General features: G+C 47.2%; 1 protein-coding gene and 1 long non-coding RNA gene across 4 annotated transcripts in view; one reads left to right on the forward strand and one right to left on the reverse strand.

Annotated features, from left to right (window-relative positions):
- Nucleotides 1–7,011, reverse strand: part of LOC144828945 (uncharacterized) — a 48,682-nt gene extending 41,671 nt beyond the window's left edge. The window contains exon 1 of the long non-coding RNA XR_013610560.1: nt 6,707–7,011. This is a non-coding gene — a long non-coding RNA (uncharacterized LOC144828945). The remainder of the gene's footprint in view (nt 1–6,706) is intronic.
- Nucleotides 1–12,956, forward strand: part of MPPE1 (metallophosphoesterase 1) — a 766,027-nt gene that overhangs the window by 497,529 nt on the left and 255,542 nt on the right. The window lies entirely within an intron of this gene.

Consider the following 12,956-nt stretch of genomic DNA (forward strand, 5'->3'; position numbering starts at 1 on the left):
GGATTAATATTGTGCTTACTACCCATGACAAGGCATTAAAGCTCTTTATGGCAAAGATTACGCTAATCCACTACCTGCAATTAGTGGGGGATTCAGTGGTTACTTCACATGCTATGTGAGTTCTTGCAAACGACTGGGGGAACGAATAGAAGAGCTAGAGCAGGGTATGTTTAGCTAGGATGCATGGGTATGGTTCAATGAAGGGGTAGCTGTGGCCAATGAAATGAGTTGTAGACACTTTGCAGAAATAAAGTTAACGTAATTGAGGGAGAGAGGCATGCAATTTAGATTGGGCTATACCAAAGAGAGAAGCGGCAAAGCAGAGCATGGAGATTAGGAGTAGGTCATTTGAAAGAAAGAAGAGGGACTAATTGAAAGTTTTAACTCCGAGTCAGATTTTAATGCAGGCTTTTAGAATACAGTGGGATATATTTGTGGGATAACATGCAACCTGAGGACATAACACTGTAGAAAGACACTGTAATTCGCATATGAGAAAGTGCTACAGTCAGGCAAAACAGACTTTCTCCCAGTAGGGTGGTGTACCAATATCATTGGCTGTCTCACTCCAGCTATTCTTAAATATGTGAATTTCATGATCCTTGGAGACCTGAATATTCAAGTGGATGACAACACCTGTAGTACAGCCACGTCACTGATAGATGACTTCCTGGCCCCGAATATCCAGCTGAAGAATAATTCCCCTGCTCACAAAGCTGGGCATGTATTAGACTTGGTATTTACCAACTTGAGAAAACAGTCAGACCCCCTGTGTACCGTTGCTATGGTCTGACCATTTTGCTGTTCTTTGTTCATTTTTCATAGTTTGAAGTGTGCAGATTCTCAAATCCCATTTACTCTCTTCTAGTAGGAGCTCGGCAAAATTACATGTTTCTCGGTGGAATGCTACTTTAGAAGCCAATTCCTCTCGGTGGTCTGACTCAATGGAACTAGATACTTCCACGGTGGATGAATGGATTCGGTCCTCTTTGGACACTTTAGTATCTGTGTCCCTTAAAAAGCACCTCAGAACCCTGCCCACGGCTCCCTGGTACAACAACTCTTGATACAAACAAAAGAAATCCTGAAACATCTGGAGAGAATGGGACATAAAATGTATAATACGAAAGATAAGGTAACCTACAAAAACGCATTATTCTCCTAGCAAAAAGCTTGCCACAAAGCTAATGCCGCCTTTTTTACAAGTACAATTATAACAACTTAGAACTGTTCTAATACTCCGTTTCGTGTTGTGAAAGTCCTCTCCTATCTGTCCAACATCGCACCTGTTACCACAATGTGAGGAAATGGTCACATTTGTTATCTAAAAAAGTAGCAGGTTTTCCACTACTGCTGAGTTCAGTTTTTCATTTAGTCTCCCTAAGGTAAACAGTGGATACACGAGATCCGGCCTTTGGATGGGACACTGCTCAGGACAATTTTGGCGTCCATTAGATCAGGATCTCTTCCCCCCCAGACATTTTGGTAAAACTCTCTAACTCTGTTATAGAGCAGATTAAGCAGTTGTTAAATAGATCTTTGATGAAGGGTGTGGTCCCGAATATTTGGAAAACAGCCTTGATTACTCCGCTACTAAAAAAAAAAAAAACTAATCTGGACCCTCTTACTTGGGCGAATTCTAGACCTATATTGTTATTACCGACACTAACTAAAGTATTAGAGAAGCATGTAAATCTACAACTTACTAGACACATAGAACTCAGCGACTTACTACATCCCTCACAGTCTGCTTTTCATGCTGGTCATAGCACTGAATCAGCGCTTTTTGGTTTTACGGAGTTCTTTTATTACCAACTAGATGATGGTGTAGCTGCTGCACTGATTTTGTTAGATCTCATTGCATCATTTGATACTGTGCATCTCGCTCGTCTCATACAAAGACTAGAAGGACTGGGAATACAAAATACTGCCTTATCCTGGTTAAAGTCCTTCTTGCACATTCAGATCTTTCAGGTGCATACTAATCAACATAGGTCGAAACAATATTGTTTAACTTCTGGTGGGCCTCACAGATCCAGTTTGAGTCCTCTGCTATTCAATCTATATGTTTGACCATTGGCAGAGATTGTGGAGAACTGTGGGCTTAAACTCTCTTCCTATGCTGACGATACATAAAAAGTTGAATGGAGACAAGACAGAAGTCTTGCTCCTGGGTAATCCCTCTATCCCTTGTGGCACCCACCTGTGACCATCTAGCATTGGTAATCCCCTAACTCAGTCCCAGTTGTGAAGAACTTGGGTGTTCTGCTGGACAACAAACTCACTATGAGTCAGCAGATTAGCAGGGTGGCAGCCATTTGCGTTGGCATACTGAAGTGACTAAGAAAAATAATGTATTGTCATTTCTGCTCGGGGAACCGTTGTCCAGGCCCTAGTTATTTCTAAGCTGGACTACAGAAATGTCCTGTATTTGGGAGTAGCAAAATACCTACGCAAGCGCCTCCAGATTGTTCAAAATGCTGCAGCACACTTTCTGTTACCCCCCCCCCCCCCCCCAAGTTTTTTTTCTACAGCCAGTTTGTTTAAGACTCTTCACTGCGTATTCATTGAGCTGCGCTTGCAATTCAAAGCATTGTGCTATATGCACAAATGCTTAGCCAACACTGGTCTACCTACCGACTGGTATCGTAGCGCTACCCAGCCAGACTTGCAATTGCCTGACTGATCATTAGAAGTTTATCGCAGCGCTAGATTGCCTGTTTTGTTTAACATCTGCTAATCTGAGTTATATTGCAGTGCTAGACTACCCGTGTGTTTAATATTTGCCAAGCTGATTTATATCGTAGCGCTAGATTGCCATAGAGCGCTTTAACAATATTCACAATTGTGTTATGCCGCCTGTTGAAATCATTTGTGACTGATTGTGCCTGCCATTTGCATCGCGCCCACTGTGTTCTGTACCCCAGTCCTGTTTCGGTTTTGGCTTGCAGCCATTTTGTTGTTGTTGTTGTGTCCCCCTGGCCGGATATCCACCACGCCCCCGCCTCCCAGCTGATCCTCCCTCGCCCCCGCCCCCTCCACCATCCACTTATGTCAGTTGCTTCTGCGCGCAGCCCTCACGCGCAGCGGCAGCGCCCCATGCGCGCCGAAGGTGTGCCAAAGGTAAGCCCGTCTACGCCCGTCCGCGCCTGGACCGCGCCCAGCGCCAGACCCCCAGGCCCCCGCAAACCCCACTCTGTCCGCATTACATACGACGCCGCTACCCTATCAGCACTTAATCCCGGCAGACTCCAAAACTGCAACCTAGCCGCCCCAGGACAAACCCATGGACCCTTCACATGCCAATCCTGCAAGTTCAACTGCATCAGACCCCACACCAAACCCACGAACTCCGAACTGAGCTCCGACACTAACCACCTAAAATGCATCCTACTCAACACCCGCTCGATCCACAGACATGCCATTGAACTCTGGAACCTACTCGACACTACATCGCCGGATGTCGCCTTCCTTACAGAAACCTGGATGAACACTTCATCAGCGCCCGACATCACCATAGCCTTTCCGGACGCCTACAAGATCATCCGAAAAGACCGCACCAACCAAACAGGAGGAGGCATCGCCATCGTCCATAAGAACACCATCCGCATCACGACCAGTTCCGACGACAACCTAGCTAACGCCGAACACCTTCACTTCCAGATCCACACCGACCCCAAGACCACACTCAGAGGCACCCTCATCTACAGACCACCAGGTCCCCGCACACATTTCAGCAAAGACATCACTGACTTCATCTGCCCACACGCCCTCCCTTCCGAGGACTACATTCTACTGGGAGACCTCAACTTCCACCTGGAAAAGAAAAACGACAGCAACACCACCACCCTTCTGGACAATCTGGCCAACCTCGGACTCGAACAACTTGTTGATACCCCCACCCACTATGCCGGACACACGCTCGACCCAATCTTCACCTCCAGCAAGCACATCTCCTTCGATCACACCACAGCTCTCCATTGGACGGACCACAGCTGCGTTCACTTCAACTACAAAAAAACTACGACCCACAACCACCCACAACCAATTCCCCGAAGAAATTGGAACAAAATTACCACCGACCAGCTCTTCACATCGCTTCACCAGAACCCTCCTGCTAAATCATCGGACCCTAACCAAGCAGCCACCAACCTCACACAATGGATCAACCACAGCGCCGACGAACTAGCACCCTTGAAAAACCATCTAATCAAGCAAGGTAGCAAAAAAGCCCCCTGGTTCAACGATGACCTTAAGAAATCCAAGAAGTTCTGTCGCACCCTCGAGAAAGCCTGGAGAAAAAACCCAACCACTGACAACCTGACCACTTTCAAGAACGTCATCCGCAAACACCACCAACTGATCCGATCCACCAAGAAATCAGCATTCAAGGATCGCCTTGACAACAACACCCAAAACAGCAAGGAACTATTCAACATCGTCAAAGAATTTACCAACCCCACCTCCGACACCAACGACATCACTCCCTCCCAAGACCTCTGCGCCTCTCTATCCTCTTTCTTTCACAACAAAATCGTTGACATACATAACAGCTTTAAAATCCAGTCCGAAGACCAGTCCACTCCACCCACCTCCGAACCAAAACCGCACTCTAACAACCTTTGCGACTGGAACCCAATCACCACTGAAGACACCTTCCGCCTGATGAACTCCATCCACTCAGGATCGCCAACCGACCCATGCCCCCACCACATTTTCAACAAAGCAGACTCCATAATTGCACCCCATCTCCGCGACGTCATCAACTGCTCCCTCAACTCCGCTACCTTCCCGGAAAGCTGGAAACACGCCGAACTCAGCACCCTTCTGAAGCAGCCCACAGCAGACCCCACTGAACTTCAGAACTACCGCCCCATCTCGATCCTCCCATTCCCAGCCAAAGTCATTGAGAAAGCCGTCAACAGTCAGCTCGCCGCCTTCCTTGAATCCAACAAATCCCTCGACCCCTCCCAGTCCGGCTTCCGAGCCAAACACAGCACCGAAACCGCCCTCATCGCAGCAACAGACGACATTCGAACTCTACTGGACAACGGAGAAACAGCTGCCCTCATCCTACTTGACCTCTCCGCAGCCTTCGACACAGTCTGTCATAGCACCCTCATACAACGCCTCAGCAACGTCGGAATACAAGGAAAAGCATTGGACTGGATCATCTCGTTCCTCGCCGGAAGAACCCAGAGAGTCCGCCTTCCCCCTTTTAGATCAGAAGCCTCCGAAGTCATCTGCGGCGTTCCTCAAAGATCGTCACTCAGTCCCACCCTCTTCAACGTATACATGAGTCCCCTCGCAGCCATCGCGCGCCAACACAACCTCAACATCATCTCCTACGCAGACGACACCCAGCTGATCCTCTCCCTCACCAAAGACCCAAACACCGCTAAAACCAACCTACACGAAGGTATGAAAGAAGTAGCCGAGTGGATGAAGAACAGCCGTTTAAAACTAAACTCGGACAAAACGGAAGTCCTCATCTTAGGTTCATCCCCCTCCGCCTGGGACGACTCATGGTGGCCTCCGGCCCTGGGAACCGCACCCATACCTACGGATCACGCACGTAGCCTGGGCTTCATCCTGGACTCCTCCCTCTCGATGACCAGACAAGTCAACGCCGTCTCATCATCATGCTTCAACATCCTACGCATGCTCAAAAAAATCTTCCGTTGGATCCCCACCGAAACAAGAAAGACGGTCACCCTTTACGCCGGAACCACAGCCAAACTAAAGAAAAAACTCCAACGCATCCAAAACGCCTCAGCCAGACTCATACTGGACATCCCCCGTCAAGTTCACATTTCCGCTCACCTGAAAGACCTCCACTGGCTCCCCGTCAACAAGAGAATAACGTTCCGTCTCCTCACCCACGCACACAAAGCCCTCTAAGACCTAGGACCCGAATGCCTCATCACGCGACTGTCCTTCTACACCCCCACCCGCCAATTACGATCGTCCAATCAAGCCCTCGCCGCAATTCCGCGCATCCATAAATCCACCATGGGGGGAAGATCCTTCTCCTACTTAGCGGCCAAAACCTGGAATTCCCTCCCCACCCACATCCGCCTTATACAGAACCATCTCTCCTTCAGAAAGCAACTAAAAACTTGGATATTCGATAAGTAAAGCCCCCCCCCCCCCCTCAAGCGCCTTGAGAACCTCTGGGTGAATAGTGCGCTATACAAATTTCTGAACTTGAACTTGTCCTTTCTATCTGAGATTGTTGGAATCTCTGTACTCCCTGCACACTTGTTGCGCTCCAGCCAATTGAGGCTGTCCGTAATTCTTACAATCTAAAAATCCCGCCAAGTAGGCCGATCATTTTTAGGTCTCGCCCTGGAATGAGCATCCAAAGGATGCTTCCAGGGTTGGAGACGTATAGTTAGCTGTCTCGAGGAAAGGACGGACGAGAAGGTGCACGAGCGCAGATTGCACCTCGTGGGCGCGCACAGCGTCGTGCCCCTCTCCTGCCTCGGAAGCAAGCACCAACACGCATGCGCATACCCAGAGACACACACACGAGCACCCATGCACGCACCCATACATACAGAGAACCCGCCGTCGCATACACACACATGCGCGCACACACACTGCATATACACACCCTCACCAGAGACACACACACATACATAGAAGCGCCCCCGGCCGCTGCCTACATGAGGCCTCACGCCCCTCCTCTCTATTCGGCACTCACCGGGTCGGCTGGCGCTCGGCGGCGGGCCGGTCTCTCCTTCTTTAGCGGGGGCTCCCTCTTCTGCGCGGGCCCCCCCCCCCCCGCCATGGCTGGCACGGCATCTCCGGTCTCCCTCACGACTCGGGAGACCGGAGGACAACAGGCAAAGCTTCCGCAAGGCAGTCGGAGCGGACCCACCTCTTCCCGGCCCCGCCCACAACCAGGCGGCGGGCCGGACATCTGCTTCCGGTGTTCATCAATGGGAAAATCTGTGTTATGGGCGCTTGTAAAAAGCCTGCTTCCCGTAAATTCGATCAAAGCGTCCCGTGCTTAAAGGCACATCATTTGGCAGCGAATGAGGTATGTTCTTGGCGGATTACGCAAACTTTGTACTTGACTGCAAACGTATTTGAAAACTTGGACGGCATTGCGTGCAACAGATAAGCGGCGCACATGTGTTTTTTACTCAGCCCCACTGTCTTCGCCGAAAACAACCACGTTCACCGGCGCGACAAGGCAAGGCCGGGGTAAGGTAAAATAGTCACAACATACTGCAAAAAGTGCTTCAAATCTCTGATAAAGCGATAGTTTATCGCAAAAACTGGGTCTCCTCTAATTATTCAACGTATGTGCTTGTTTAAAATAGAAAGCACGGCTGTGTTTTTGCTGTTTGAGTGCGTGCTGATGGAAACATCAAAGCACGCCTCCCTTGAATCATATTCCAAAGTACTCTCGGGTGTCCACAACAAGATCAGAGGCTTCCAGAAACTCACCCTTTCAAACGTAGTCCGCTGTCGCTGCCCTCACACATTCTTGCTAGGCAGTCACGCCTATCAGCAACCATTTCCCGTTCTTTCCTTCCCTTTTAATTCCAAGCATAACAGTTGGAATTCGCCCGCTTGTTTCTGCCGTCCTCCATTCCAGTGGCAGCTGTTGTGAGGTGAAGGTGGCCCAGTCCCTGGCTCTGCCCTCTCACCCCCCTCTCCCGATCCCTAAAGCCTGCCTCCCCATGGGTGGGATGTATTTGAATTCTGCCAAGAAAAGTTGAGTTTCCACGAGTTTCTTAAATCAAAGAGGTTACACTGCATTATCATTCTCAGAGTCGAGGGCTGTGAGTGATGCCCGGCTGGATTCCTAAATATGGCCACTATGTTTTACTCTCAGTTGGGTCAGACATAAAGGCGCTGATCACAACTGCATGAATGGGATTCAGTAGCTCGCCAGTTTTTCCAGGATGTGGAATTTAATAACACAAAGAGATTTGTTTTCAACCCGAAGTTTGATTTAATGTAATATCGCTTCTGCCATTGATGTCTCTCAATGTGGGGTTAGTTTATGTTCCTCCAGGCGCTTTAACCTGCATTGCGTATGGTATATTTGTGGTTATTCTCAAAGAACCCGACAGTCAGCCCAGAAAACGGTGAGATATGTCTCATACCTGATATATTCCAAAACTTGTGGGATCAGAAAATACCCAGTGTGATAAATAGCACCTAGTTACGAATACTGTCCTATAAACGACATTTATTGTTCCAAAATCCGCATGTCCCTTTTTTATTGGGAATTTGTGCCCCAGTAAATTTTGTCAGGGTTTACATGCTGAAATTTATGCTTGTGAGGGTGTGTTCGAGATCCATTTCACGGCTTGTACTATATGCTTTAAAAGTTGCTCATATCGCAATTAATCGAGCCATCCGTAATCGGGCCTAAGTGTTGCTTATTAAATGAGTTAATTGCCCATGTCATGATCTGGGAAGGCTGGGCAAATACTATATTCTCACCACATACAACCACGTTGGCACGGTGAATAATGAGGCACATCTATAATTTTGGTTTGACTCCATTTCTTTTATTAGATGCAGTTTAACGTTGAATATTTTTCCTTCTTATTCCTACAGTGAGCTTCCTTTCAGGGTATCAAAATGTAGAGTTATCCATGATTCAACACCTTTGTCTTTTGAGCTAACCCACTAAACCAGTGGTTCCCAAAACTTTTTCATCCTGCGGCTCCCTGGACCTTTAGGCCATTGGCCACGGCTCCCCATTATGCTCCTTTTGTTTGACGGGGGGGGTGTATACCCAGCCACAGGTGTCGTCCATTTTTCTTCCGGAAAATACTAGGTATGTGAGATGTACTGGCAGATCTGGAATGTGTATTGGAGCATTATGATGTGTGCTGGCAACCCTGGATCTGGAGCAGGCTTCTCCCTTCTGCCTTTGTACTTAAAGTTTTACTGTTCTAATTATTGTTGCGATGCCTCACAGGAAATAGCGGGAAACAAGGCTGTGGGTTTAGTGACTAAACCCACAGCCTTGTTTCCCGCTATTTCCTGTGAGGCAGCGATCCTATCCTCAAGTGCCCTTACATCTCCAAGGTTTCTTTTACCATTCTTAGTTCTGGGGTGTAACTTGTGTCAAAATTATTTTTGTTGCACCATCTTCATTTCTCGTTAGTTGTCTTAAGTAATTTTCGGTAATCTACAAAAGAGTACACCAGTTAAGCCTCCTCACTATTGCAATATTATTATTGGTATACAATGAAAGTGGGGTTCTGTGGATTGGAGTTTATTCTGGCACACGATCTCCCATTGTCCTGGAGGTGTGCACATTACCCAGTTTGTGTGCGTGTTCGTGTGGGTGTGTGTGTGTGCGCCTCACTGCCTCATGCGCCCCAGCGTGCAAAGCCTCTGAGATGCCCCAGCATTTCAAAACTATTGAATGTATTGCATAATCTGGCCTGAATGCATTATGGGACGCTCGCCAGGCCACTCAAGCAGGTTGCAGCGTTCTGCAATCATTTCAAAAGCTCTCCACTTGTTAATAAACGAGGGGCACTTAACCGAGGCGCCCCCCAGAGCTCTGTCACAGAAACAAACACCGTGTGGTTGTGTTAAGCCCGCGACACCCCCATAATCAACACATGCCACCTAGAAATAAGAGCGCTGGTGCCACATACCCTAGTGACATTTACGTGGCAGGCGGCATATTGAAAAAAAAACTGTCGCATGAAAATGTGCACTACTTGCGTCAGTACGTGAACGCAATACTCCTAGCTCGCTGATGCTACTCAGCGGCAGCACGTTGGCACTATATTACATAAATACAGATCGGTTTTATCCGGGTATTTGTTGAAAAGGTAATAATTCTCAAAGCGGTTGGCAGGAACAATGTTAGTCCTGTTTTTGCCTAGGCACCTTATCGCTCAGGTTCTCTTCAGATTTTGCGTTTAATTCACATATTTTTAAGTGATGAAGTATGAGTGTTAATTGTTTTATACAACTTTGTGATTGTTATACATTTGTTACCACATAATTTGGCCTCTTTTTTTAATTTTTATTTTTTATACCCAACGCTGCCGCATACTATAGCCCAAGCTCTCTCTCTCTCTCTCTCTCTCTCTCTCTCTCCCTCCTCCCCCCTCTCTCTCTCTCTCTCTTCCCCACCTTTTCTCTCTCTCTCTCTCTCTTCTCCCCTATCTCTCTCTCTCTCTCTCTCCTCCCCTCTCTCTCTCTCTCCTCCCCTGTGTCTCTCTCTCTCTCTCTCTCTCTCTCCTCCCCTCCCTTCCCTCTCTCCCCTCTCTCTCTCTCTCTCTCTCTCTCTCCTCCCCTCCCTTCCCTCTCTCTCTCTCTCTCTCTCTCCTCCCCTCCCCCCAGCCCGGAATTCAGTACCACTGTGATCACAAAATTCTTAAGCACCCTGCAACACTGGGGATTTACAGGAATCCAAACACCAGCGTAAAGTACTCGAACAACAATGACGTCTGTCTTATAAATGTCACAAAAAAATGGTAATATTTCACTTCTGTTCTTGGATTTTCGTGAAAATACAACACATATTGCATTACAAATGCTATAGGTGTCACATTTGTGAAAGTTAAAACTATTGGCATTGTAAATGACAAAGCTATTACTTTAGCTATTACTATAGCTATTTTCACAACCAACACATAAATAAAAAAAATGTAATTCACAATACCAATGGCTCAAACTTTCCTAATGCGAGACCTATTGCATTGCAAATGCTTGTTTTACCTTGGACCAAGACTCTGGAATAATCTGCCTACATCAATGATAGAAAGCAATTCATTCTTGGTGTTGAGGAAGCTCTTAAAACCTGCTTGTTTCCATCCTCAAATGCTTCTTAAATTCCACTTTTCGGTGACCTCACGTTGGAGTGACAACCTTACTGTATCAGCTCAGCCCTGGGAAACATTTGTAGGATGCCATGGGCTCCACAAAATACGCATAATAATAATGATAATAATAAAGGAATGAAGTCTGTTGTTAGTACATGAATTTCGCCTTCATGGTTTATGGGTGTGTAACCCTGCTTTGCGTGCCTGACTGCGTATTTATCTGGTATCCTGGCTTTTTATTTTGGCCCTGGCGTCACACTAATGTAGCAGGTTTAGTGCATAAGGCAGTGGTTGGAGCATATAGTGTTTTATGATCTTCCGCAGTAGACCGGACCATTTTTATGTGTATCAGTGAGGGTGTGGGCTACAGGCCCCACTTACCTAAAGTTCTACTGTGATATAAAAACTCAGCACCTTGCTCTGACATTGTGTGTGCGGAGGATGTGCCACATATGTGTAGTAGTAGGCCTCTCTGTGTGTGCGTGTGTGTGTGTATGAGTCTGAGTACTAAAACCAGTGGGATCCACTTTGCATGTCTCAGGTCTAGCATGGAACAAGATGGAGGATTAGACAGCCTTCCAAAACAGTGCAAGCATGTTGTCTGCATTCTTGTGGCTGGAAGGTATTGTGAACTCACTAATCGGGTACACTTGACAGTTAATGAGAGACCGCAATCAAACACATTTGTCGATGTATATTTTTATTTGTAAATCTGTTTATAAAGATAACGCTCATCATACCGTGCAGGACAAATAGAAGCACAGCTGTATACATAAGGTGAAATAGCATTAAGAACACATCTTGTGGACAAATATTGCTGGAATCGAAACATCATCAATATTGTCACGACCTGGAGAAGTGCACAAAGTAATTGTAGTAGTATACATGTCAAAATTAAGATTACACAACTCCGGATCAATCATCTGAACTGCCTACCCCCTCTCCCCCACACTCCCCCCCCACAAATGCCTGAATTTTCTCCAGGCCCCTCATATCTTTTCCCATTTCCTGGGTCAGCAACAACTCTGATAAATCACCTCTTCCGCTCTCTGACACCAATTAAGATCGAATTCCCAATCTGTAACACTATGGGGAGTGTTCTCCAGTGCATAATTTGAGCCGGTGCTTTCTGGTGCTCAGCACCGGCACTTAATTGGCTTCTGGTGTTCAGCACCGGCACCTAATTGTCAACACCATACTTTTAGAACAGTCCACCACATGGTTGCGCTGCACATCTAATTTAGAGATGAGCAGAACAATGGTAGTTTAGGAATACAAGATACATTATAATTGCTAATACCTGCCTCTCAAGCCATTCCTTTAGCTTTGGGGACCTGGAATAATCTGAACTTCTGCATTTACTTGCGAGAGAGATGGTTAGTAGTTGTTTTGGCAGCGATGACAAGGGTGATGGGTGGTGCAAGCTGTAGTGGCCTCCTGGTCAGATCCCTGGCACTAAATATTTTACAAATTAAACACTGGTTCGCGCCCCCACCGCCTTGAGATATCGCGTTTTGCTACTCCGGCTCCCATCGCCAGCTATATTGTCTAGTATTTAGGCCAGTCTTCCTCACCCCTCACCAAGGGGTACTCCCCCTACTGTTCCGATTGGGCGCAGGGTCAAGACTGATTTGCATATGGCCAGGTTCAAACTGGAATGGCATGGGGAGCAAAAAAACTATGGATTTAGGCCTCGATCTTTATACTGGGGTGAATGTATGACATTGTTCTGCATTCTGTCCATCATTTGTTCTTTTTGCATTTGTCACCCCAAGTGGGATGGGTATGCCCAGATGTGTGTCTGATGCTCGCCATGCCACTGGAGTTGAGCTATCCTGGCTGGTATGGGGTGAAACCCCAAAACCGGTCCTAGGATGCTTGTTTCCAGTCCAGAGAGGACCTGGCCTGGCAGTTCGGACTGGACTGTTCCCATTGGGTGCAGGGTCAAGGCTGATTTGGATATGGCTGGGTTCAAACTGGAATGGCATGGGGAGCAAAAAAACGATGGATTTAGGCCTAGATCTCTGTACTGGGGTGAATGTATGACATTGTTCTGCATTCTGTCCATCGGTTGTTCTTTTTGCAGGAACCTTATTAAAGCAGGAATCCATTCTCACAGTGCTGAGGAAAGGTGTG

The sequence above is a fragment of the Lissotriton helveticus genome, chromosome 4_1 (genome assembly GCF_964261635.1).
Source record: "Lissotriton helveticus chromosome 4_1, aLisHel1.1, whole genome shotgun sequence".
NCBI classification, from domain to species: Eukaryota; Metazoa; Chordata; class Amphibia; order Caudata; family Salamandridae; genus Lissotriton; species Lissotriton helveticus.